The following is a 27,537-nucleotide window of genomic DNA, read 5'->3' as shown; positions in this document are numbered from 1 at the left end:
TGGATCCCCTAATAGATCCCCTAATTGCCTCTCCCTGACCAAGAAATCTGGCACAACACCCAGTTGTTACGAAGGATGGCTCCAACCCTCACACCCTTTTGGGTACAGTGTCCCACACATGCAACAACTTACATAGGACCTACTGAACTACACCTGAGGATATGATCTACCACCCATCTAACTCCTCGCCTACCTCCCTAGATAACAATCCTTTCATTGCCCCCATAGCTATCTGTACTTCTCTACAATTCACATTCATGACAACTCCTCTGATGCCCTCTCCTATCCCAATCATCAAAGTTGATGGCAACTCTCGTCACAATCAAGAAATATCCAATTAAACACAAAAAAATCTTGTTCATGTTCCCATCACCTTCTTGCCCATATGTCAATCTACTCCCTCCACCTTCAAATGCATGCTCCTGAACTGCAGATTTGAAACCAGTCACTGCATCGAAATTGCCAACCTAGTCAAATGCCACAGCTTCCTCTTTTTATTCCTGACTAAAATGGGGCTGTCTGACTCCTCCCAGCACATCCTTGACTTTTGGATTCCTCCTGACTTCACAATCCTCCACCAGGACTGAACCGGTAAAGAAGGAGGGGGTGCTGCTGTAATTCACAACACGTATCTCAAATGTAAAAATTTAAAGTCAAACCAGGTGCTGGAATTTGAGCGGCTCTCTGTTGAACGGATGACATCCCACCAAAAGCCCATAATATTCTACATTATATGTCGCCCTCCAGGGAACAATCACCAATTTATTGAGTGCCTGATTAAGGTAATCATGAAAATATAGACAAACAACTCCAACTACATCACCCGTGAGCCTTCTACATACACTGAGGAAATATGTCTGACTCAGCAATATCTCAACTGACTCTGGGGCATCTTATCAAGAAGAGCGTTAAAATTATCGCCGCTTTAGCGGCAGGAAACTGCTGCTAAAGCGGCGATAATGGGCTTGATAATATGCCCTTGAGAATTCTAATAGAAGTCCATTTCCACACCAGAACATGGACTTCAATGGGAATTCACAAGGGCATATTATCAAGCCCCTTATCGCAGCTTTAGCAACAGTTTCCTGCCGTTAAAGCGGCGATAATTTTAACGCAGTTTCTTGATAAAATGCCCCTCTGTTCCTGAACCAAAACAACCTTAAACAATTCTGTTGCACGCCACCCATATGAAAGACTCTATCCTCAATCTCATCATCATTAATAACAATGTCATTAAATGCCACACTCCAATATTAGTGGACTGGTCTGGCCATTTCCTTGACCCTTTTCCTTCTCAGCACAAAAACATAGTTTTACAGCCAGTCTAAGAATCCTACTGAGTGGATCAGGGACTTCAGCAGCACCCACCAAACCCTTCTAAGCTCCAATATAACTACACAACTCTTGCCCTTTCAAACAATCAATGACATTGGAAGCCATGTAGAATGCTACACCACCAATATCAGAGAAGTCACTAATGACCTTTCCCCATTCAAACTCACAAAACTGCGTAACTCTACCACATGTCAATGGTTCTCTATACAAGTTCTAGGGGAGTAGAAGATCACCGGAATCTTTGATCGATCATTGGTGAAAAACACCCTCAAAAGATTCCTTAGAAGCTCTTTGAATTAAGCGCAAAAATTGCAAACACATCTTCGAATCTAAAGTGGAATCCCTCAGAAGGGAATTACGGATTACCAAAAATAAACCCACTAAGCACTTTGACATTGTCAGAGAGTCCATCTACCATTGGCCTTATCCCAATCTTTCATTCAACAAAGAACACTGTGACAACCTTTCCAACTTCTTCATGGAAAAAATAATTAAAATTGAGCTTTCTATCCTAAAAACCTCGCACATTCATCCTCTGGAAACACTGTCTTGCAAATTCAAATAAGTATGGTCCTGCTTTGAACTGCTAACCGAATCTGATCTGGAAAGCACAATCTCAGCAATCACATTTTCCTCTCTCTTTGCTGACCCCCCCGCCCTGCAAAAACATTCATCAGGATTGCCCTATCCCTTATCCCTTAACTCACCCAAATTGTCAAATCCTCCCTTAATCAAGGTGTAGTGCCTGACAGCCTGAAATAGTCTCGGTCACCCCTCTGTTTAAGAAATTTGACTTGAATCCCTCCAACCGTAATACTTTTTGCTTGATCTCCAACCTCCCATTCCTAGCCAAACTACCCGATAGCTGTGTGGCACACCAGCTAAAGAAGTACATAAAGAAGAACAAGCTTTTCATTGATCTCCACTATATTTCCAGATCTGGCTGCAGCACTGAGGCCAAAATACAACAAATAATTGGTGAAAGTCGTTCTTTTGGGTCTTTCTTCAGCATTTGACATAAACAACTACTTACCCCTCCTAAGAATCTTAGAGGATTAAATGGGAATCAAAGGCACTGTATTGCACTGGTTCATATCCTGCCTATCACATCGCTGCCAAGGGAAAAAGATAACCATCTCTGTCTCCATCTCCCAACTCCCTGCATTTAACGATAGAATACCGCTAGGCTCCATTCTATCACCAACACTGTTCAATTTCTACATGAAGTCCCTTTGCTCCATTCCTCCTTCCATCCCTATGCTGATGACACTGAGCTATACTTAAATGTCTCCTCTCTGGAGGATTTACCAAAATTATCAAGAACCCTCTCAGAGCTCCAGCAGTGGCTGCCTCTCCACCTCCTCAAAATTAAAACCCTGAGTTCCTTCTATTCTTCCACCACACTGCAACTCACCTGCAAAGACCTGGATAGCCTCCTCAAAACTACAGGACTGTAAATCATTGCTTGTTGGCAAGGTAAAATCCTTGAACTTTACCCTTGACATTAACCTTAATATTCAAGCCCCTATGTACACCTTCCCAAATGGTGCCCAATTTCAAATCAAGCTTCTCAGTGCGATCGAACCATAATTACTGTTGATTACTTCAAAACGATTGTTCAATCAATGGTCCTCTCGAAACTTGACTTTGAAAACTCACTTTTAACAGGCATCCCCAGAATTCACCTATCCCCTTAGAAGGCAGCCCTCAACTCTGCTGCCCACTTAGTCTCTGTCACAAGCCAATCCGATTTACAGCAGCCACCTCGTGACCTCACTCAGCTGACTCCATTTGATGCAATGAGCACCTTCAAACTGGTCTGCATCACCCACAAAACTCTACTTGAAGGCTCAGCGAATTATCTAACCAATACATTAACCATCTCAGATGGTTCCTGCTCCCTACAGAGCTCGGACTCCATACATCTGGAAATACCTGCTTTCAAAAACTCTAGAACCTCTGCCTAGAGCGATTTGTACTTGAAATATCCTGTGATTGTCATGATCATTTGACTGTGTGCCTAATGGGGACGGGGAGCTTTTACTGAATTGTTAAATTTTTACTGTATTTTGCTGTTTTACGGCGGAGTGTGTTAAACTCCGTTTATTGTCCTCTTGCACTTTACAATAACGTGGTGGCCATTTTATTGAGCCACGCATTGGAGTTAGCGCTCTAGTCTCTTTTGCCGCCCTACCATTTCAGTGTTTAATGGCCATGGCACCGATGGTACGCCGAAGGTGCGCCTAAGGCAAGCCCGTCTGCGTTCATCTGTGCGCGACCGGGACCAGGGGCCAAGACATCTGGATTAATGAAGAGTGGTAATTATAATTATTCTCTTTCCCAGCTAATGGATCTTAAAAATGCGCCCCTCCCTGACTGCATGCCACTCAATCTTGATGTTACAACCTCAAGCTGTCCTTGTTGTGGATTTGTACTGAAGTTTGGTGACAACCACAGTCCAACTATTCCTCTAGCGGCCGCTAATGCCCAGGGGAATTTTCTCTCGAACTACCATAAGGCAGAGGAGGAAATGTACTCAGTTTTCAATAGAAACTGCAGTTCACTTTCAAAGTATAAGTTAGACATCCTCGACCTTTTGACTAATGAGCAACCAGATGCCATTTTCCTTACCGAAACGTGGCTACATGGAAGCTCTGGCCCTGACAAAGCTATTGCTTTGCCCCTAACAATGCTATTGTCAGAAGAGATAGGGGAATACAAATAGGGGGAGGTATAGCAATAATTTTCAAACATTCTTACACCTCTAAATTTGACAACTTATCCTTCCAGGGCTGTGAGGCTGCCCTATTTAGGCTTGTTGTAACCCTCCCCAACTTACATTTTTGGGGATTCTGCTCTCTCGTCCACCTGGGACCCCGGGGGCTTGGGCTGTGTCCTTTCCGGATCAAGTCACCCCATATCTTGTGGATGTTGCTAATCTTACCACATTGGGTGATCTGAACCTACACTTTGAAGATTCAACCTGTATTGCCAGTGCTACACTTCTCTCAGACCTAGCTGCGGTGAATATGCTGCTCTGCAATTCGGGGCCTACACATTCGACTGGCCACCTACTTCACCCCATCTTTTCTAATTTGCACAGCATTTTCTGTGCCCCAGCCCTGCCTGTTTTATGGTCTGATCGCTTCCTGGTGGGCTTCCAAATCTTAAAAGATCTACTGGACCCTTCTCCTATGGTCTCTGGCCTCACATCTAAAACTAGAAATTGGGGGAAAATGAACACTGAAGTGTTCAACAAAATGCTATCTAAGACTGTCTCTACAGTTGGCCACTCATTGGCAGACGATGTTGCCGCCATTCAAAGTTGGATTTCCAACTCTATTGATGCTTGCCCCCTGCTTTCTGCCAAAAAGGCAACTAATCATCAACTACCTGCCCCATGGTTCACAGAGAAGCTTAAAACAGAGAATAGCAAATGCAAAACGTTAGAGAGGCACTGGAGAAAGACTTATGCGCCAGAGTCTAAACTAACATGCAAAAAGGCTCTAAAGGACTACCACTCACTCTGCAAGGCTGCTCGCGTAGATTATGTGGCCTCAGTTGTGTCCAGAGTACAGAACAGTCGTAAGCAATTATTCAAGCTTGTTAAAAATGTGTCAGGCGCTGATTGCCTACTTGCCTCTGCAGATCTTTCTGCTCCACAATGTGAGGAGCTCGCCACATTCTTTTTGAATAAAATTGAAAAAATATATGGTTCATTCCAGGATCCTACTCTCAACAATGCCCACAGCAATCCAGGAACTCCCCTTACCTTACTACCAATGGGACTTTGCAGGCAGGCATGTTTTTTTAACCTACCAACAAACTTGACTTTTAGGTACCTTTGGAATTTAACTCCTTTAGGTGGATATTGGACAGCCTGAAATCTGGCCCTCCTAAAGACCCAATTCCCATCACTGGGCTTCAGAAATTTCAACAATCCTCCCTGATGTTGATCATGGAGTTGCTTAACGCCTCTCTAAAAGAGGCAATTGTTCCATCTATCTGGAAGCACACAATGGTTTTACCATTGTAGAAGAAGGCCACTGCTGATTCCATGCAACTATCTAATTTTAGGCCCATCTCTCTACTCTCTGCTTTCTCCAAAATGATGGAAAAGCATGTTAACTTCCAATTGACATCATTTGTGAATTCCCAAAATGTCCTTCATTGTTTGCAGTCGGGTTTCAGAACTGGTTTCTCAACTGAAACCGCCCTGCTTGGGGTCACTGAAATGGTGCATCACCAAGTTGATAAAGGCGGCACTGTGGCACTTATACTTTTAGATCTAAGTGCCGCTTTTGACACGGTCTCGCATACTGTACTATTTCAGGTTCTGCATTCGTTACGAGTGACCGGTAGTGCACTCAATTGGCTGGCAGATTTCCTGACGAACCGTACGTTTCAGGTTTTTGTCACTGGCAGTGTGCTCTGAAATTCACAGTTCACCTTATGGGGTTCCCCAGGGCTCAATCCTGATCCCTCTACTATTTAACATCTATGTCAGGACAACGGCGAGGATTGCAGAGGAAGCTGGGTTGTCCCTGTTTTCGTACGCCAATGACACCCAGATTGTTTTCTTCCTCTCTGCTGAAAGGGCGTCCACACCCTCCCTACTTCAGGCTGGTTTGAAGAACATAGCAGGTTGGATGCATGCCAACCTGCTAAAACTCAACGGCGAGAAAACAGAAGTGTTGATCTTGGGCAAGAGTAAAGACCTGTGGGGGCCCCAGCATTGGCCTGCCGAAATGGGCCCTCTGCCTCAGCCAAAACATCAGGTCCAGAATTAGGGCATCATAATTGATAACCAATTATCCATGAAGCAGCCAGCAGTGAGAGTGGCCTAGACTTGCTTCACAATCCTTAGATGGCTTAAGAAAATTGTATGAATGCTGCCCACATCTACTCAACGCACCGTGGTCCACGCTCTCATCACCTCAAGACTGGACTATGCGAACATCTTGTATCTGGGTGCCACTAAGGATGTGCTGCGTAAACTTCAGCTTGTTCAAAATGTTGCAGCAAGGCAGCTTTGCAAAATCCCTAAAACTGCTTCCATCTCTGAGTCACTTTGAGACCTTCATTGGCTTAGGATTGAGAACCGTGTCAAATTTAAAGCACTGGGGGCATGGCTTGCAGCTGCGGGAAGATGGTTGCGCACTGCTAGAGCTCCGCTAGCGGTCAGCAAACAGACCTGACATCCGACATTATCCGGTGGCATTTTTGGGGCAGAAGACGAAGTTCTGGCACACTGCACTGAGGCGGCAGGCTGCAGACACTTGAGGCGGCTGCCATCGATCACGGACACCTGACATTCGAGAGAGGCGTGGCTCGCCCTGCAAGGGTTAAAATGGCACCCTGACTCCCCGACGGCCTATGTTGGTGAGCCGCGGTCATCGGCTTTGAGGCTTGCCGGCATACCACTTCGCGGACCCTGTACCAGTGGTGGGGTTCATGGATGAGACTGGTTAAGATGGAGAGAATAGGTTGAGGGAGGCGCGCCCAGGGCCCGACCGGTGAGTGTAAGCACGCGCGGCGAGGCCCGAGGGAGACTGGAAGACTGCTGGAGGTCTGGGCTGGATGGGCCGGACGCGGAGGGGGCGCCAGCTGATCTAAATTTACTGGCCGGAGATTCTGCTACGAGTGGACACGAATTATTCAAGGAGGTCGCGGCGGGGGTCCCCCCTGTGAAGTCCAGCATAGGCCTGTGTGAACGAGGAGGACTGGCTTAGACGGGGGAGCAGGCTGAGAAATAAGGAGTTGGGGCCTGTGCTCCCAGTGCTACGCGAGGGCGGCTGCACTCAGCACCGTTGGTACAGGCTGGTGAAGGGACAGAGCCTGATCCCAAAGGGTCTGTTTTGGACTACCTGTTGCACATTCACCATTCTGGTGATACAACAGGGCCTGAAGGGGTGATAGAGGTACCTGGTTTATCTCCTAATTGCTGAGTGACATTGGCTAGTTGGAGGGGTTGCTCCCCCCCCACACTAATTGCACAGATCTAGACGGGCCAGACTCCACCCTGGGGCATGGGCCCTAACAGACAGCAGGGCCAGAGCCAGACCAACCAGATTGACGATACACAGTGGCCATGGGTAAAGACGACGGGGCTCCAGGTGGGAGCAAACACGAAGATCCGGGTGCCGCGGGCCCCGACCCATCCTTAAGGGACATAATGGCCGCGATTCGTGAACTCAGAGGTACCTTGGAGCCCAAACTGGACTCGGTGACAGAGGAGGTCAACCTCCTGAGGGCGGATTTCAGAAAAATGTCCAATAAAGTAGCAGCGGCGGAATCGGGCATCGGAGGCCTCCAATCGAAAACTAAGAAACTAGAGGAACAGGTTGCGGCCCTCACTAAAAATCAAGTGGATATCAACGTAACGCTCAAGGACCAGGAAGGGCAGGCCAGATGCAACAATATTCACGTGGTGGGGGTCCCGGAGGGAATGGAGGGGCCTGCTGCGGACGGGTTCATTGAAGACTTGATACTCAACCACCTAAAACCCAAATGCCTGTCCAACTTCTTTTCAGTTGAGTGCGCCCATCGTGCGCTTGGAGGAAGGCCTAGGCCCGGGGCCCCCCGCGCACCATCATTGCTCGCATTCTAAACTTTCGCGACCGCGATGCCATCCTGCAGGTAGCGTGGTCAATGGGTGACCTCCGTCTTGAGAACGCCATGATCCGGTTCTTCCCAGATTTCACCCTGCATGTCCAGCGTCAACGTCGCTCCTTTGAGGGGGTGAAGTGTGCCCTCAGGGAGCAAGGGGTGAAATATATGATGCTCTTCTCGGCACGCCTCAAAATCATGATGGCTTCAAGGCTTACTTCTTTGAATCGCCGGAGGAGGCCAACGATTGGCTGGAGGGCTGGCAGACAGTTGCCAGGAAAGGTAACCCTCAGAGATCGGACAAACGCACCAATGGCCAGGACACTGACAACGCCGAAAGATCCCTACCCGGCAGCCAGGGCCATGAGAGAAGGGTCATCAAGTGAGTGGCAGCTGTGGACCCTCCGAGACTGAACACTGCAATGTGGTTGTGGGAGGGGGGGTGACTTCGGCGTACGGTGGAGACTCTTGGACTCCTTTGTTAAGGCTCCAGGGCACTGGGGGCACTTGAGGGTGTTTGTCTCTCGCTGGGGTTGGGCCTCACTGGGAGCTTGTCATCGAGACACTACATTGGACTGCCCCATAACAGCACTCATGGGGGTCGGACATTCGTTAGTTTAGTATACTTCTTCTCGCTGACTGCAAGGTCATGTTTCCTCATACATGTTGTGTGGAATTGTATTGGGGCGACAGGCACTCTGCATGTTTCCATGGTGGGAGGTTGGGGATCCATCTAGCAGGGAGGCAGGGTGAGGGTGTTGGAGGGGAGAGGGGGATTTGTTTCTGGGATTCGTACGTTATGCTCTAGTCCACTATAGTCCTTCAGCACGTGGTATCCTGCATGACGACACAGTGGGTTCATTCACATGTCCGGTACCTGTTAACTCTCAAGATCTGTGATGGATACCCAAACTAAGTGTACAATATCGATGTGGAACGTGAATGGATTGGGGAAAAAAAGCCAGAGGACACTAGTATTGCAACACCTTAAGCGACACTCCCCAGATGTGGTCTTCATTCAGGAGACCCCCCCAAAAAAATGTTTTAAAGCACTCAGTTTTACGTTTAAGGTAAAATCTGGTAAGGTGCCACAGCACCTGATGACTCTTGCTCAACCTTATGTACCTTCTTGTGTACTCCGCTCTGCCACTCAGGCCAAGTTCACTGTTCCTAGGACGAGATTAGTTCGAATGGGCGGTCGCTCTTTCTCGTGTCTGGGTCCTTCTTTATGGAACTCCCTTCATATGGAACTTTGGAACAAACTCTCTTTTGAGAATTTCCAGAAGCTAGTAAAAACTTGGCTATTCAACTTGTAGTACTTTCCCCTTTATTGCTCTTAGCTTCTTTCAGGGGGTGCCGGAAAACCATTGGATAGTTGTGCACCTTATAAATTCTAAATAACAATAACAACCATCAAATAAACCTTCTCAAGGCCCAACCCCCAAAATATGGAATGTTCAGGATAAACATCTACTATGATTCCTTTAGAATAGAAATAAAAATCATTGTCCTTCAACATATGCTTTCCTTGAAATGTCATGTACATCAAATCTTTATCACTTGCTAACTAGCAATTGGCTAAATGTTGTATCTAATCCTTTTTGTACCACAGCTCTATGTTTTTTTGTCAATAACCTACATTAAATGCTCTGATACCCTATGGGGTCTGGTTTGTCTTATATGATACAGCTGATAAATAAAATAAATAGATAAAAAAGCATATTCCTTGTATCTAGTTCTAACCTTGCGCCCCTCTTCCCTGCTTGTGTTACATCTGATTTTGACTGTGAATGGAGACCTAGTGACCTTCCGGACTCATGCAGACAACAAGGATCAGTGTCTCTCTCCCTTTCCTTTTTCCCCCTTACTTATCTGTAGATTACTGTTAATTTGAAAGTCCCCTTGTCGGTGGACTGAGTCTCTCAGTCGAGCCATAACATTCCGTCCAGCTTAAAATCATCATGGTATTAGTAAAATAATGTTTTAAATATAAAGTAAACAAGAATCACAGTGTGGGGCAAACCATATACCCAGATGCTCAGAAAGCAATATACTGTTTATTAGCATAAATGAGGGAGAGCATGAGCATCACATACCACTGAATGATTTGCTACTCAAGGGTTATGGTCCCTCTCCACACTTGATAATGATGATATATAGCACATTACCGTTTGTGCACCTGCATGTATATATGCTATCCTTCCAGACCTTTGGTGCAACCCTTAATGAGCAACCTTTCGCCATGTATGGATGGCAGGAGGTGGTTGTAGGTTCTGCAGAGAGACAGGCCACGTCCTTGAACAACAGTAGACTGTCGACCACCGTTGTGCCAAGAAACCGATTTGCACAGAGGAAGGGCTGCAGGCCATGGACCATGGCCAGATCCTGCACTCAATCCTCCATGAGCGACCTTCAGCCACTTACAGCTGAGGTTGGCTACAGTGTCTGCTCTCAAACCTTTGTGAATGACCAGCACCCACAAAAGGCTATCGGCCAATGACAGCAAAGTATGGCCAAAGGTAGTGAACAGTGAATGCAGCCGTCTGACTAGTGAGGACTTTTTATTGCATGTTTTAGGTATGGTAGCTGTGGGCAGTAGGGCATCTATTTTAAAGAGTACGGGAGACAACATGAAGTGATATGTGTTGGCAAGATTAGAATGCTTCTAAAGAAATGAACATGTTTTGACAATGTTATGATGGTGGGGAGCAGATTGGCGACACCACACCTTGGAGAAAGGCTCTAAAGAAAATGAACAATCAAATCTAGAAAAAAAAGCAAAACAAACTCAATTCTGATGAAAAATAAGTATTGCCTCAAGACATGTCATGTAATAACGTATTCAAAATTGGATCCAAATCATACTCCAGTCAGGAAAAGGTGAACTTGTATAGTGGAACATTGATGACATACAGACCTCACAATTCAGGTTGGTATCTAGTCTAATATATATATTATATTCACTGAAAAAACCATAGGTTATAGACCATATATAGTTAGGAATTAGCATTTACAAAACCTTGAAAATTCACTGAAAAAACCATAGGTTATAGACCATATATAGTTAGGGATTAGCATTTAAAAAACCTTATTTTACTCACACAAAACCATTGAAATTCCATATATAGTTAGTTGTACTAACTATATATCGCGCACCCGCAATCCACTGCTGATCATGTCACATATTACATCATTCATGACATGGTCAGTGACATCACTGATGACATCACTGATGACATCTCAAATGACATCACTGATGACATCACTGATGACATCATCCAGTGACTGTATGTTTCTGTAAAGTTAAAATATGTCTTACATATTGAAGAATGAGTGGATGTATAAGTGTCTGGATGAAGGATTTAGTAGGTGCATGACTGACTGTATGAGTGAGTGAATAAATGTGTGTCACTGAGTGCATGGGTTAGTGACTAAACTGTCTTAATTTGTGCATCATTATGTCTGTTGTTCTGTAAACTGCTGCATGTGTTGATCAGTAGCTATATGAGTAACTATATGGGTTATTGATTGGTTGCCCAAGTATTTGTATGGGAGACTGAGTGTGTGTGTGTGGGTGGCTGGGAGGTGTATGACTCTGTGCATAGATGTGTGAGCAGTTGATTCACTAGATGTATGGGTTCAAAAGTGCATGTAGAAACACCTGTATGGGCGGTGGACTGAGTGCATTGGTGAGTGAATGGATATCTCAGTGCTACATGTCAAAGTAAGTACATATGTAAAACACAGTACATGTGACAGTTGACATATATAAATAACTGTGCATAAGAGCCAGTGAATGTGTGAGTGGCTGTATGGATCATTGTGAACTTGTATCAGGCATTGTAAAAGAGAGTAAATATGTGTTAGTATATGTTTAAATAAGTAAGGTGTGTATAACTGTATAGTTGAGGAAATGGAGGTGTGATTGATTCTTTGCATGACTGACTAGGTGTGTGAGTAACTCCATGGATGAGTGACAGTCTGTAAGTGTCTGTTTACACTGAGTATATCTAAAGTTATATTAGAGTCTGAAGAGGTTCATCGTATTATCACATGAATGATGTCATCAGTGATGTGATCAGTAATGTCAAATGAGATGTCATCAGTGATGTCATCATTGATGTCATTTGAGATGTCATCAGTGATGTCATCAGTGATGTCATTTGAGATGTCCTCAGTGATGTCATCAGTGATGTCACTGACCATGTCATGAATGATGTAATATGTGACATGATCAGCAGTGGATTGCGGGTGCGCGATATATAGTTAGTACAACTAACTATATATGGAATTTCAATGGTTTTGTGTGAGTAAAATAAGGTTTTTTAAATGCTAATTCCTAACTATATATGGTCTATAACCTATGGTTTTTTCAGTGAATTTCATTGGTTTTTTAAAAGCTAATATCTGTAGCTGTAAAATGTATTCTTCTTTAAATCCAAAAATATATTTTATATGTTTATTAATCATTTTTTTTTAAATATTTTTTTTTGTTCGCTCACGGTTCGCGAACCGGGAAGCTTCCCGTTAGCTCAATTTGATGCCGCGACCCGGTCCGCGAACCGGTAAACGTTCCGTTTGCGCAACTGCCGCGTTAGAAATCAACATCGTGACGCGTCGCGGAAGCGCGACGTATCACGTTGTTGCGTAATGCGTCTTATGACGCGCCGCGTTAGCGCACCCGGAAGTGCTCCGGTACGCGAACTGAGACGCGAAGCGCAGCTCCCCGGAAGCGATCCGGGGCGCGTCGCGAAAGCGCGACGTATCACGTTGCCGCGTAATGCATCTTATGACGCGCCGCGTTAGCGCACCCGGAAGTGCTCCAGAGCGCGAACCGAGGCGCGAAGCGCAGCGACCCGGAAGCGATCCGGGGCGCGTTCCGCAGCGCGTAACATAAGCGTAACAGGTCATGTGACTTGTTAATAAAACTTTTCATTGGTTCATTTCACCTTTGGTTTCATAATGATGTAAGGCTAGGTCAGGTGACCTAAAAATAACACTTTTCATTGGTTTAGAACTATTGTTTTTCCCAAATGATGAAAACCCCTCCTTCTTTCCTCACTCTGACTTTCATCTTTGTGAGAGGCAGACCTTTTTTGATATTTGAGCAATGGCTTCATTGGTAGCTTCAGCTGGTGGACCCCCACCACCACCACCACCTCCTCATGGGAAGAGAGGACCACCTCCACAGTTCATCAGCAACACAGAGGAGGAAGAGGATGAACAAGAGGAAGAGGAGACAGAAGGACCACAGTTTTTACAAGAGGAGCCCCGGGTTTCTCATCGTAAAACCAGTTTTATTTGGCAGTTTTTTTCAATCCCTGAAGGGCAGAAGAAAGTCAATGCTAGATATGTCACGTGCCTCATATGTAAAGAGGCCTTATCTAGAGTCACCTTAAAAAAGTATAGCCTCGGCAACTACACCATGCATCGTCACATGAGCAGGTGGCATCCATTAAACTACAGCCGGGCAGAGATGCGTGACCTGCAGGACAACCCACCAACTCCTGTGGCCACGACATCAACACAGGTATCTTTGACAGGACCAGAGGCACGGGAAACCGTGCCAAACATTCAGGACAACTTTGTCCATATGAAGATTACCTGTTTGTATTGCGGTACATTACTGTCATGTGCCAATATGAGCATTACCTTAATCAACCGAGCTTATGAAAATCACAAGTGCTCTAAACGCCCCAGAAAGTAATTTTTTTTTTTGCTCCTGTTGAGCCCTTTCCAATGCCTGTTTTTTGTTGTTTCCCCTCCCAAAAAAACAAAAAAAACATAAAACTGTTCAAAAAATACAAAAAAAACTAAAAATGTTCAGAAAAAAAAAAAATATATAAAACAACAAAAACATTAAAAAAAAGTTCTTTTCACAACTACCTCCCCTTTCAAAAAAAATTGCTAGAATGTTTAGCACTCTGGCAAGTTGTATTTCTTTTGGTTCGCTTCCTGGTTCGCGAACCGGTACGCGAACCGGGAGCGAACCAAAAAACATTTAAAGAAAAAAAAAGAAGAGTAAGTATAAGGGAAGTAAACAGAGAGTAATGTTAAAACAAAGACAGCTATAGGGTCTAAACCAGAGATACTGTTTAATAGATTTATTTACCGAAGAAAAGAGGGAAGAGGATATAATTGTGAAAAACAAAATAGATAAGGAAGTGAAAGAAAAAAAAGAGAGTAGAACAATAACAAAGAAGAGTTTCTTAGAGAATATGAGTGAATGTTCAAAATAAGATTAAAACATGTGGAATAACAGAGAGAAAAAACAGAAAGCAGAAAAGAAGAAGTAACAGAAAAAGAATAATTGAAACAGCAAAGAAATGTAAATAACATAGGGCCATATTATCAACATAGGTAATAAAAGTTTTGCAGCTTTTATCGGCAGAAATGTGTCACTTAAGCCGCTTTTGCGGCAGAAAACTGCCGCTAAAACCACTTTTGCAGCAGTTTTCTGCCGATAAAAACAGCAATAATTGTATTGGCTGTGTTCATAATATGCCCCTTAGTGTGCTTCAACTACACAGAAAAAGCATAATGAACAAGTAGTGAAAGAGTGATCAGTCAAAGACACTAAGAGTAATAGAGACGGAGTGAGTGAACAAGAGTGAGGAACTATGAGAAGAGAGGGACTGAGAAAAGGAGTGGAAGGAGTAGAGTAAGTAGGTAATAGAGAAAGGAATGAGGGAAGTAGCAAAGGCAGGAAACTGAGGGTTAAAGAAATGAAGCTGTGGAACTAATAGTAGGTGAATGTGATAGAAATGTAACGAAAAGAGTGCAAAACATTTACCTTATAATTGTCGTTAACTTACTCACTTGTTATTTTTATACTTTCAATCTGTGAAAGAGATAACAAACATTTGAAAAATATTAAAACATGTATTTAAAAATTAGAAAAGACAAGGGAAAAGATTGAAGGAGAAACAATTTTTCAACAACTTTGACACTTACAGAAGCTTCTGCTTCTCCAGGCCCCCTACACAGTCCTAAAGATATACATTTTAAACTAACAGTATCTTGATGCAGATGAAGTGAGGCCTATCTTGGAACATGGTGCATCTTTTGCACTGCTGTTGTCTCACAAAAGTGACGCAATGGCAGCGCAAAAGAGATGCACAATCATCATAAAACTGTTCCTAACATTTTAAATGATTGTTTCAGGATGGCAATAAGGTGTGTCCTATCCAGACGTTTGTTTCAGGTGAGGCCTACTCAGGGTTGCAGATCAAATTTAGACTTGTTCAAGAGTACAGAGGAGATAATACATGTGCAGGCCAACCAATAAAGTTCAGACTTCCTCTGTTTCCCTGGACAGGCCTAAACTTCATCTGCACAATGTGATTCGTAATGTTAGGAAACACAGGTAATGTATTTGAAAAACGTGCAATTTCTTTTGCTCATTTCACAATCACATCACTTGTGTTTCCTTTGGTTAGGTATCTCATTGTACAGATGTAGTCCAGCATATGAAAGAGTACGCACTGCATGCAACAACTTTGACACTTACTGAAGCCTCAGCTTCTCCATACCCCCTACACAGTCCTAATTATATACATTTTAAACTGACGGTATCTTGCTGGAAATGAACTGAGGCCTATCTTGCAACATGGTGCATCTTTTACACAAAAGTGACAAAAGAGGCACACAGCCTTCATAAAACTGCCCTTAACATTTTAAATAATTGTTTCTAGATGCTGATAAGGTGTAACCTATCCACAGATTTGTTTCAGGTAAGTCCTACTCAGGGTTGCAGATGAAATTTAGGATTGTTGAAGAGTATAGAGGAGATAATACATGTGAAGGCTTACCAATGAAGTAAGTCATGTCCACTTCACTCTTGAACAAAGGCCAGGCCTCTTCTGTGTCCGTGGACAGACCTAAACTTCATCTGCACAATGTCATTCGTAAACTTAGGAAACACAGGTGATGTAATTGAAAAATGTGGAGTTTCTTTTCCTCATTTCACAATCACATCACCTGTGTTGCCTTTGCTTAGGTATCTCATAGTGCAGATGTAGTCCAGCATATGAAACAGTACCCAGAAATGCACACTGCATGCAACAACTTTGACACTTACAAAAGCTTCAGCTTCTGCATGCCCCCTACACAGTGCTAATTATATACATTTCAAACTGATGGTATCTTGCTGGAGATGAACTGAAACCTATCTTGCAACATGGTGCATCTTTTACACAAAACTGACCCACAGCGGCGCAAAAGAGGCGCACGGCCATCATAAATCTGATCCTAACATTTTAAATGATTGTTTCAAGATGCCGATAAGGTGTAACCTATCCACAGATTTGTTTCAGGTAAGTCCTACTCAGGGTTGCAGATGAAATTTAGGTTTGTTGAAGAATACAGAGGAGATAATACATGTGCAGACCTACCAACGAAGTGAGTCATGTCCACTGCACTGTTGAACAAATGTCAGACCTCCTCTGTCTCCTGGAACAGGCCTAAACCTCATCTACACAATGTGATGTGTAATGTTAGGAAACACTGGTAATATAATTGAAAAACGTGCAATTTTTTTTGCTCATTCCACAATCATATCACCTGTGTTTCCTTTGCTTAAGTATCTCATTGTGGGAATGTAGTCTATCATATAAAAGACTACGTAGAATGTGAGCACTGTATGCAACAACTTTGACACTTACAGAAGCCTCTCCTTGTCCATCCCTCCTACACAGTTCTAAATGTACATCATAAATGCAAACAGTACAGAATTAATTATACATGTTAAATGGTTTATTTTTGCTGTTCTCAGAATGTATCAAATTTCACTAAAAACAGTGACTTGAAGGTATTCATCATATAACAGCGGGGAAAAAAAAACACAATCAAAATGATTGTGTTTAAAAAACCCATACAACATAACAAATCAGAATTCAGAACTCCTTAAAGTTAACTTACTTTCCATGATGTCGAAGGATGTCCTATGAACAGCTTACACTCTGTTGTGCTGTTATTACTTTCAGCCCGCCACTTTCTGAAAGAAAACCTCCATCGTTTTGAAAAATATGTTACATACAATAAATGACTTCTCGCTCTCTACCACACGTTTCCACAAGGCCAAATCATGCAAGAGCCATTTATAACTCTTGGAATTCTTGTAAGCCAATCCCGTCATTTTATATTTCCGCAACTTTCAGAATTAAAATGTTGAAGATCATTTTCACAATCCTGGACTACTAATATCTTACCCTTCTTGCTCACTCATGTTCTACATTTCCTATGACACTGATACTGCTTACTATGAAGCAGACTTACACTACCTCTATGACTACTACAATTATTTAATTCTCTACATCACTTTTAATCACAAAGCAATATAAAACAGTAGACAGCATTGCAGACTTACATTCCCTCTACTCCATGTTTTGATTGGCTGCTTGAATTAGCTTATAAAAAGAAATAGTTTTTCTGAACTCATTCAAAGTGCAGTTATTTTTCCATGACGTCCAGTGTTATGGTAAGAAGTTATGTCTCTGTACTACACTTATCCTCAAGGCCAAATCGTGTAGGAGCCATTAGAACTTCTTGAAATTCCTCAGAGCACATCCCGAGATTCTTTCCCTAAAATTTTGGTTTTAAAAACACCAGGTAAGAATTTTTAAGGTCATACGGCAATTTGTTTTTTTTTAATTAAAACAGAATCGTTGCAGAATGACCAGCCATTTCTAGACTTTAAATAAGCTGTGTAATGTCCTGATGTTATTGAAGGACCGTCATGATATATAATTGCTGCAGTTACAAAAGTCCTTCCTGATATTGACAACTGTGAAGCCACAACATTTTTAATTAAAGTTGTCAATTTTGTTCCATCAGGCCTACATCGTTGGAACATTAAAATGACATACTGGCCATATGTTCGTATAAATAATGTTGACATCATTTCAGATTTACATTGGCTACACTCCATGTTGTGATCAGCTGCTTTTACTAGCTTATTAAAAGAGACTGATTTACTGTCTGGCAAAGTTAAATATATAAATCTTTCTGAGTCTACACTAGTAGTACTTGATACCCTACAGTTCTCGCAGTCATGCTGCCATTGATAAGAAAGCCCAAACAGGTGATCTACATCTACACCTTCAGCATGCAATACATCAAGTATATACATTAAAAACTCCTGACAATCTTGCTGAATATTTTGAGAGAATTGTGTTTGACCTGAACATCTGTCTAACAGATTTCGAATTTCAGACACACGTTCTATTTTTGTTCTATCAGTGCTACATTTCTCTAACACAGAATTTAACAAACTGCAAAATCTTTGATCAGAATTGACCACAATCTCTTCTTTTACATTTTCTAGAGAAAACAAAACATTAACCACTACATTAGCATAGCAGTTGACACCAGAACTGTTTTCAAATTGAAAACCAACAACATCTTCAACAGAATCCTTTTTGTTTCTGCTTATAATTTCAGGTTCATCGACTTTTCGTCTTTTTGCTACAACCTCCCTAGTATTGGTCACATTTCTTCGTTTCCGGCCTACCACACGTTTCTCAAACAAAGGATATTGAGGCAAATGTGGCGCATACTCTCTTCTTAGCCTATTGTATTCCTTAACACAATCTAGATCCGCACAAATGTTTGTGACATCACACTCAATCAAGTACAATCCCAATGAAGTTCTAACTCGTGACAATGCCACATATGCCATACCCTCCTTGAACACAGAACTGCCAATATTCACCAATGCACTGTCTACACTTAAACCTTGCGATTTATGGATTGTCACCGCATATGCCAAGCAAACAGGAAACTGCTTACGGCGAACATATAAGTCTTTTACAAGCAAAAATCCAGCATAACAACGACCAATTAGCTGTACTTCCTCAATGCCATCAAATTTAATTTTTTAAAATTCAATTCCATCTCTATTTCTGTATTTCACAAAATCAACAACATTACCCATTGATCCATTTACCAGACCTCTTTCAACATGTAAATTCCTTCTTAAAATTATACAGCAGTTTAAGCACACATTCAGAGTCTTTTCAAAACCTGCAGTTTTAGATATAGTCTTCTCTAATGAATCCAATTTTGTTTTCAAATTCTCAGACAAAATAATTGTTGATCCCATATGCTCTACTCTGTCAATAGCTTCCAGTTTCACAATCTCTTGCTTTTCTAAATGCAACATTTTGTTGTTGAAGATGGCACATTCTGCAAGAGTTGGCATCAAACATATTCCAGATTTCTTCTCAGTAATTTTCTGAAAAATATTCTCAGGCACAACATCTTGTTCTGGATATAAATTTGACAGTAATCGTGCATGTAAAGCTTCTTTCCCATGCTCGGTCACTTTTCCAATTCTAACATCTTGTAGAATATTCTTGTAAACTTCATCCTTCGCCTGACGCATATTTTCATGCAGTTCAGCATAATTGAAGTTTAACCATATATTGACGTTGCCAATGCTCCCTAGGCACTTCCTGGTATCTTCATGCGTGAGCATTTTGAACACAGGTTGTCCTTTCACTGGTGTCAGCTGCAGAAGATCTCCGAAAACAATGATGTGTTTGCCACCAAATAACACATCATACTCTGTTTTGAGAACTTCTTGCATTCTCAAATGTACAAAGGCAAGCATGACATTGGAAACCATGCTTACTTCGTCAATGATAAGAAGTTTCATTTTCCTCAAGATTCTTGAAACTTCACAACAAGCATCTCCAGATAGCTTGTGATATTGTAATCTGTTGTCATGCTCCACTGGCAGCATCAGTAAACGATGTAAAGTAATCCCTTTAATGTTATGTGCTGCCAGTCCAGTTGGAGCGGTGACAACACAAGACAGCGATGACTCAGTCCTTTCCTGCAAATAACATGAAATTGCTTTAATGAGGAAACTTTTTCCAGTTCCCGCTTCTCCACTCACGTACAGTCGGACAGGCTTCAACGACGTACATGAGCACTCTTTCTTCTCATGACTTAATCCATGATCAATTTGCTTGGTAACTTCGTCATATATTTTCCTCTGCTCAACGTTGAGTTGTCTTTCCAAGTCTTCTTAGTTAACTGCATCCTCCTGAGCATGTGCCATGGCTCTTTCCACTTCATTCATGGCAGTGGCAGCTTCATTTTCGATAACAGGTCCTCCTAGTGGATCCTGACTCAATGAAGCAGAACTCTGACTGTCCTGAGAACTGTCTCTGGCAATCTCGGCTGCAATCGTTGCTTCCTGCTCGATTTCCGCATTCAACATTTCTACATATTTAGGAAAAGCAGGACATTCTATGGTCTCCTTGGCGGCAGTGAAAGAGTCTTCGTAACAGAGGAAATCTCCAAGCAGTTCCTCTTCTGCACGCCAAGGCTTGAAAAGTTGCAAAAGTGCTAGATAGAAAAACTCCTTTTTTTCAGGAGATTCGCCACTCATTTTTCGATGGTTTACCAAGTGGCATTTTCTTTGCTTGATCAGACATCCCTCACTTCCAATTACAGCATACACTCCTTTCTCAGTATCTTCTTTGATGTTCCTCTTGAATATGTAATTTTGTAGAACCTCATACAGACAAACATTCTCGAGGTGACTGCTTCGATTTGGATAATATGTATCCAACATGTTGGTCTTCAAAATGTCGGTACTGTTTGGCTCCTTTTCCGCCAAATACTCAATTTCCCGCACAGGTTTCAGAACTCGATTACGTGTTGCAGCAAGACCAAGACTCGCCCAAACGATACTCCTAGATTTGGCATAGAGACTTGCTGAAGACAACCGGTCAGAACATTCGTAAGCTCAGATTTCTCGATGCGACAACATCTTCAGACTGAAACTGTACAACTTCTTACTGAGGCTCTTTTCATGGGAAATGTCCTCCCACATATCCTTCAATTCTGTCTTTTCTTTTTTGTTGATATAAGATGTCACATACCGAGCCACGGCCATACAGTTATCAGCCACAAACTGTATATCCATGTTAGCATTCCACATGGACAAAATCACTGGGTTGTAGTCGTTGATGTACTTGGACTCTTCGTTCCTCTTCAAATTGTATGTGTTTTTAGGTGATTTCTTCATCACATTATGTCGCAGCGAAGACATCAAACTGTTTACTCTTCCTTTAGAAATCACCGGTCGTGGAAAGCCGAAACGACATTTGGTGTAGAACTTGTCCTTGTTTCGGAATTTACGACGACAGTACTTTCCACAACGATGGCTTTGGAAACGTAGAACTTTTTCTCTTAGGCTTTTCTTCTCCTTTGCGTTTGGAACAGCACACGTAGAATACTGTTGTATGAAACTCATCACTGAGTCTTCTGGATCTGTTCCAAATTTAGGTGCATCCTTGATCCACAACAGCATATGTATGTGAGGAGCACCTCTTGCTTGGTACTCCTTTCTCCAGAAGAAATCCAACACCTCTCCAAGAGGTGGATTCTTCTTATTCATGATGAAAGACATCATAGCTTCAAATCTATGATTGAAGTACCGGCATACATTGACTGGATCCAAAGAGCACAGTTCTCCGGGTGTCTTGAATTCGATGTTTTCGATGTTTCCATTTGCCTCTCGTAGAAATTCAAGTAAGTCTTCCCAGCCATACTCGGCACAGCTCAGAGTGAGGAACCATGTGGGAGTTCCTAAGTTCCTCAGCATACATTTTAAATCACCATGACGACGGTACCAGTACTCATTAGTACCACGCTGACACGCCATGAGATTAATCAGGTGAGAATCCAAAATACTGTCTTGGACATTGACTTTATCCATAAAGTTACTTGCCGAGATGTTTTGCATGTGTATACCACTTTTCAAGATGTGGTTCACTGCATATGACAGTCCAGACAGATCGCTTTCAAACAGGAGATGAAACAAATAGGGAATACATTGTCGAAACCTAGCATCTCCTGCATACAATCGCAAAGTCCGGTATTCAGAAGCAGGAATTTGATGAGGTCGCTCGTCATATCTTCCTCCCTGACCTGTTGGAAAAAGCTGTGGGAAACACCGAGCTTCCAAACTTTCCTCCCAAACACTAATGGGACTGCCTTTGGCTTGTTTCATTTGAAACAACTCAATAGCATTCCCCATGACTTCCTTGGAATGCAAAGGATGAACACTATAATGTTCATATATTTCTTCACTAGTAGAGGGTTCTACTTTCTCAATTTGACCAGCACACAAATCGCTATCCTCTTCCTCACTTACTTCCTCTTCTGCAACATATATATTCTTATAGTACTTATTATTTTTTTTCAAATACAATGTTGCCTTTTTGACTTTCCTAACATCCACTAAATCTTGCCATATTTTCTTATTCTTTGTCGGAACCCCATTAACTAAGATAACCAGAGGGTCCTCTTCCACTTTTTCTACTCCAATTGTGTCAATGTTTTTCTTCAAATCTAGAGGCAAATAAACAACTCTTCCCTTTAATCCTCTCTGTAAATCTGATGGAGGCAATTTCCCTGTCTTTGGCTCCATTCTTACAATAGCCTGAAAGGGATGGATACTTTGAATCAAAATAGATTCATAAGTATTTAAATCCTTCAATTCAGAAGGAATCTCAACCAATTCCAGATTATTATGAACTGCTCTAGCAGGCATCTGGTTTTGATTTAATTTGCTACAACAATAAGTACACACACGTTGATCCGATCCCAAATCAAAACAATTTTCTACCATCAAGTATGTTGTGAAATCCTTCCATTCACTATTATTTTCCCTTTCACTTTTTGCATATAAATCCACTAACTTAGTCTGATTCTTATAATAAGTGCGTCGACAACACACACAAGTGAAATAAGGCCTCTCACTTGATTTCACCTGAAACGTCGCAATTTCCCTCTGAAAATTATCTGTACTGGAAACCTGTACACTATCTTCCACATTACCCTCTTCTTCTTGGTCAATTTCAACACTCTCCTCTTTACTTCCAAAGTAACAAAACTCAATTTCTTCACAAATATTCTTCACATCTATTTCAGAACCATGCAAAAGAGCAGCGCATAATTGTTTAAGCATAATTGCTGGACTCTTAGCATAATACAACATTCTAACTAATTTCCTCACTTTATTATGATGCACTGCTAGCATCCTGAAATGATGAAAAACACTCTGGCATACTCTCCTGGAAAGACAAGCCAGTGAATGACCATGCAAACCTGTCACTTCTCTCACTCTGCAAGGATCTAATTCTTGCAACAACTTCATTTTCTGCTTCAAACTTTTCTTATTAAATATCCGTACAAAATCACAAAGCAAATTGATGGAATCCTGTCGCACACTGCAAATACTACTACACTTCCAGGTGTACACAGGACCCTTAGGACGTCTTCCTAAAACCTCATTACCTAACACCTCTTCTGTCTATGTTGTCACAAGTTTTTCTTTTTCAACTGGACAACCATCTTTCACTTCATAAGCTCGACCACTGGTGTCAACTGCATGCACCAAATCATTATCCTGGAAATAACTCTCCTCATTAAAAAATGCCTCACAACTTGAACTATGCATCCATTCTCCGGAAAAAACTTCACAAAAATTACTACGATTAACTATTCTCTTCCATCTACTATTTCTTTTGAAATCATAAATTGCCTTGTTTAGCTTCCTAATTCTATTGATTATCAAAATAAATAACTTACGTTTAATTTCAAATGCCTGATCAATAATTTTCTCAACTTTTTTTTTTCTCTTATAAAAAAACCACTTTCTGTTGACCTTTCTTAATATTTTTTAACAAATTGCCAATTATCCTGTTGCGGAACATTCGTTTACGAATGTCCCTAAACTGTTGTTTCCTTCTACTATCATGCACAGAGTTATCTCTTGCTCTAGCAGTAACATTTTTGATTGGCCTTTCCTTTCCGTTTAAATTGCTTCTCTTTTTCTGGACTGAAACATTTTCTGTAGTAATACTTTTTTTTACTACAAATATTTCTTATGAATGTTTTTGTGGTCTTACCCGGTGCTTTCTTGGAGACTTGACAAGTTTTTTTGGTAGAGGACTGCTGCATTATTTCATGGACCTGCTGTCTTTGACGTTTTGCAGCCTTTCTAAGTCTATCCTTGGTTGGCATGCTGAAATCTTGAAATGATCTGCAGTTGAATCTGTGGTAAAATATAATAAAAAATGTTATTAACCACTATTACCAAACAGTAAATCAATAACAGTCATCAAAAACTTAACACACTACTTCACATTTTTACATCGAATATTTTTTAGTGCTTGGCAAATTTAGAATACAGAAATAGCAGAAAAGAAATGGAATTCATATTCATTTTACCTGTGCTGTTTTATATGTGAATCTGATCTAATTTTATGAGCATATTTTAATATTTTATTGAAGACACTACACATAACCTGTTTTTGTAGGTGTGTTTAATTTAAAATTAAACAGTTTACATTTTTACTTTTCATTTATTGTAAATTTTAAAAATAAATGTTTATAGTTCCATAGGCTCAAGCAGGTCAGCTTCCCACCCTATGTCATACAATTCTGACAAATCTGCATTCTCATCATGTTCTTCTTCATCCTCAGGATTTAAATCATCCAAGGGATCTACTTCCACTGACGTTTCAATTACAAGTTCAATGATGAGGTCGAGATCAACTGATTGCTGATTGTCACTCATGTTGATGTTGTCGTTATCTTTAAAGAAAGATAACAACAATGGATGTTGCAGAGTAAGAGACAAATCTCAGAGATTATAATAGTAAAGTTGTTTAACCAGAGTAACATTTTGCAGCTATTATTTAGCCATGTCCAGCGATGCTGAGGAGGTGAGGCCTATGTCCAAGTTTTCAGTGAACAGGACTCATCTCTTCTTAACATTGGATAAGCCTCACCGACTCTGTGTCCCCTGCTCATACTTAAATGTACAGGGGCAGATTTATGTTAACTGGCGCATCCCCAGGGATGCACCAGTTAACGTGCACCGCTGCTCTGCCAGCCATAGTGTGCCGAATTTACAATGTGGAGCACCATTGAGCAAAAACAGCACAGATGCGTCACACATCTGTGCCACAAAAGCAGCACATTGCAGGAATCACGTCATAAGCGCGACATGTCTACTGCAATGCACAGGAGGAACCCTCACATTGCATGGTGCATCACTTCTTATGCCTGTTTCAAACAGGCATAAGCATTTGATTCAGCAATGCTGTAAACTGACTCAGTGAAATCTTCTAAATTTCACTGTGTTAGTTTTACAGGGCTTTCTTTCAAATTAATGCATACCTTGCAACAAAACACCTATATGAAAACTGACGCAGGTTTCATGTGGCACAGGACTTTACAGCATGACACATCTGCCTAGATGCATCAATTTTTAAATATGTCGCCACATAGCAAATCTTTTGCACCACCGCTGCGTCACAAAAGTGACGCACAGCAGCGCAAAAGAGGCACACGGCTATCATAAATCTGTCCCTAACATGTTAAATGATTGATTCAGGATGACGATAAGGTGTGGCCTATCCAGAGGTTTGTTTAAGGTGAGTCCTACTCAGGGTTGCAGATCAAATTTACGCTTGTTGAAGAATACAGAGGAGATAATACATGTGAAGGCCTACCAATGAAGTAAGTCATGTGCACTTCACTCTTGAACAAAGGCCAGACCTCTTTTGTGTCCGTGGACAGACCTTAACTTCATCTGCACAATGTCATTCGTAAACTTAAGAAACACAGGTGATGTAATTGAAAAATGTGGAGTTTCTTTTCCTCATTTTACAATTACATCACCTGTGTTTCCTTTGCTTAGGTACCTCATAGTGCAGATGGAGTCTAGCATATCAAAGAGTACACAGAAGTTGAGCAGTGTATACAACAATTTTCACATTTACAGAAGACTCAGCTTCTTATCTTCTTGGAGATGAAGTGAGACCTGTCTTGCAACATGGTGCATCTTTTGCATCACTGCTGCATCGGTTTCATGTGGCACAGGTTTTTTACAGCATGACACATCTGCCTAGATGCATCAATTTGTAATTTTGTCGCCACATAGCAAATCTTTTGCACCGCCACTGCGTCACAAAAGTGACGCACAGTGGCGCAAAAGAGGCATACACCTATCATAAATCTGTCCCTAGCATTTTAAATGATTAATTCAGGATGACGATAAGGTGTAGCCTATCCAGAGGTTTGTTTAAGGTGCATGAAGCTCTAGCAGTACATATCCAGAAATGTAATTGATTTCAAAAAACGTTTTTAAACACAACATATAAATCAATTGTATACCTACATTCATGGGGAAATGACTTAAAATGAAATTAAAATCGTTTGTGAGGAAAAGGAATGCTTTTAAAATTTATGACTAGGAAATAATGGTGTCTGCTTCTTCATTTCATTTCTCTTCAGCATTTTTGGGTCACTTTTAACATGGCTATGTAACTCAAAGACTCAAAATCTAATTTTGCCAAGCACAGGTGCGAGCATATTTACAAGGAATTTGCACCACGGGAAAGGTCTTAAATTAAAATGGGAAAAATAACATCAGAGACACTCAAATGCCTTATAAAGAAGCAGACACCATTATTTCCTTGTCATAAATTTTAAAAGCATTCCTTTTCCTCAAAAACGATTTTCAAGTCATAATTTGAAAACACTGCACATGGGGAAATGACTGAAAATGTCTTTAAGACACATGAAAGCGTTTTTTGATTGCCTTTGCAGCATTTTTGGGTCACTTTTAACATGGCTATGTAACTCAAAGACTCAAAATCTAAATTTGCCAAGCACAGGTGCGAGCATATTTACAAGGAATTTGCACCACGGGGAAACGTCTTAAATTAAAATGGGAAAAATAACATCAGAGACACTCAAATGCCTTATAAAGAAGCAGACACCATTATTTCCTTGTCATAAATTTTAAAAGCATTCCTTTTCCTCAAAAAAGATTTTCAAGTCATAATTTGAAAACACTGCACATGGGGAAATGACTGAAAATGTCCTTAAGACACATGAAAGCGTTTTTTGATTGCCTTTGCAGCATTTTTGGGTCACTTTTAACATGGCTATGTAACTCAAAGACTCAAAATCTAATTTTGCCAAGCACAGGTGCGAGCATATTTACAAGGAATTTGCCCCACGGAGAAAGGTCTTAAATTAAAATGGGAAAAATAACATCAGAGACACTCAAATGCCTTATAAAGAAGCAGACACCATTATTTCCTTGTCATAAATTTTAAAAGCATTCCTTTTCCTCAAAAACGATTTTCAAGTCATAATTTGAAAACACTGCACATGGGGAAATGACTGAAAATGTCCTTAAGACTTATGAAAGCGTTTTTTGATTGCCTTTGCAGCATTTTTGGGTCACTTTTAACATGGCTATGTAACTCAAAGACTCAAAATGTAATTTTGCCAAGCACAGGTGCGAGCATATTTACAAGGAATTTGCCCCACGGAGAAAGCTCTTAAATTAAAATGGGAAAAATAACATCAGAGACACTCAAATGCCTTATAAAGAAGCAGACACCATTATTTCCTTATCATAAATTTTAAAAGCATTCCTTTTCCTCAAAAACGATTTTCAAGTCATAATTTGAAAACACTGCACATGGGGAAATGACTGAAAATGTCCTTAAGACACATGAAAGCGTTTTTTGATTGTCTTTGCAGCATTTT

This window comes from Lissotriton helveticus, chromosome 1_1 (assembly GCF_964261635.1).
Source record: "Lissotriton helveticus chromosome 1_1, aLisHel1.1, whole genome shotgun sequence".
NCBI lineage: Eukaryota > Metazoa > Chordata > Amphibia > Caudata > Salamandridae > Lissotriton > Lissotriton helveticus.
The sequence above is the reverse complement of the archived record's forward strand: the minus strand, read 5'-3'. Positions refer to the sequence as shown.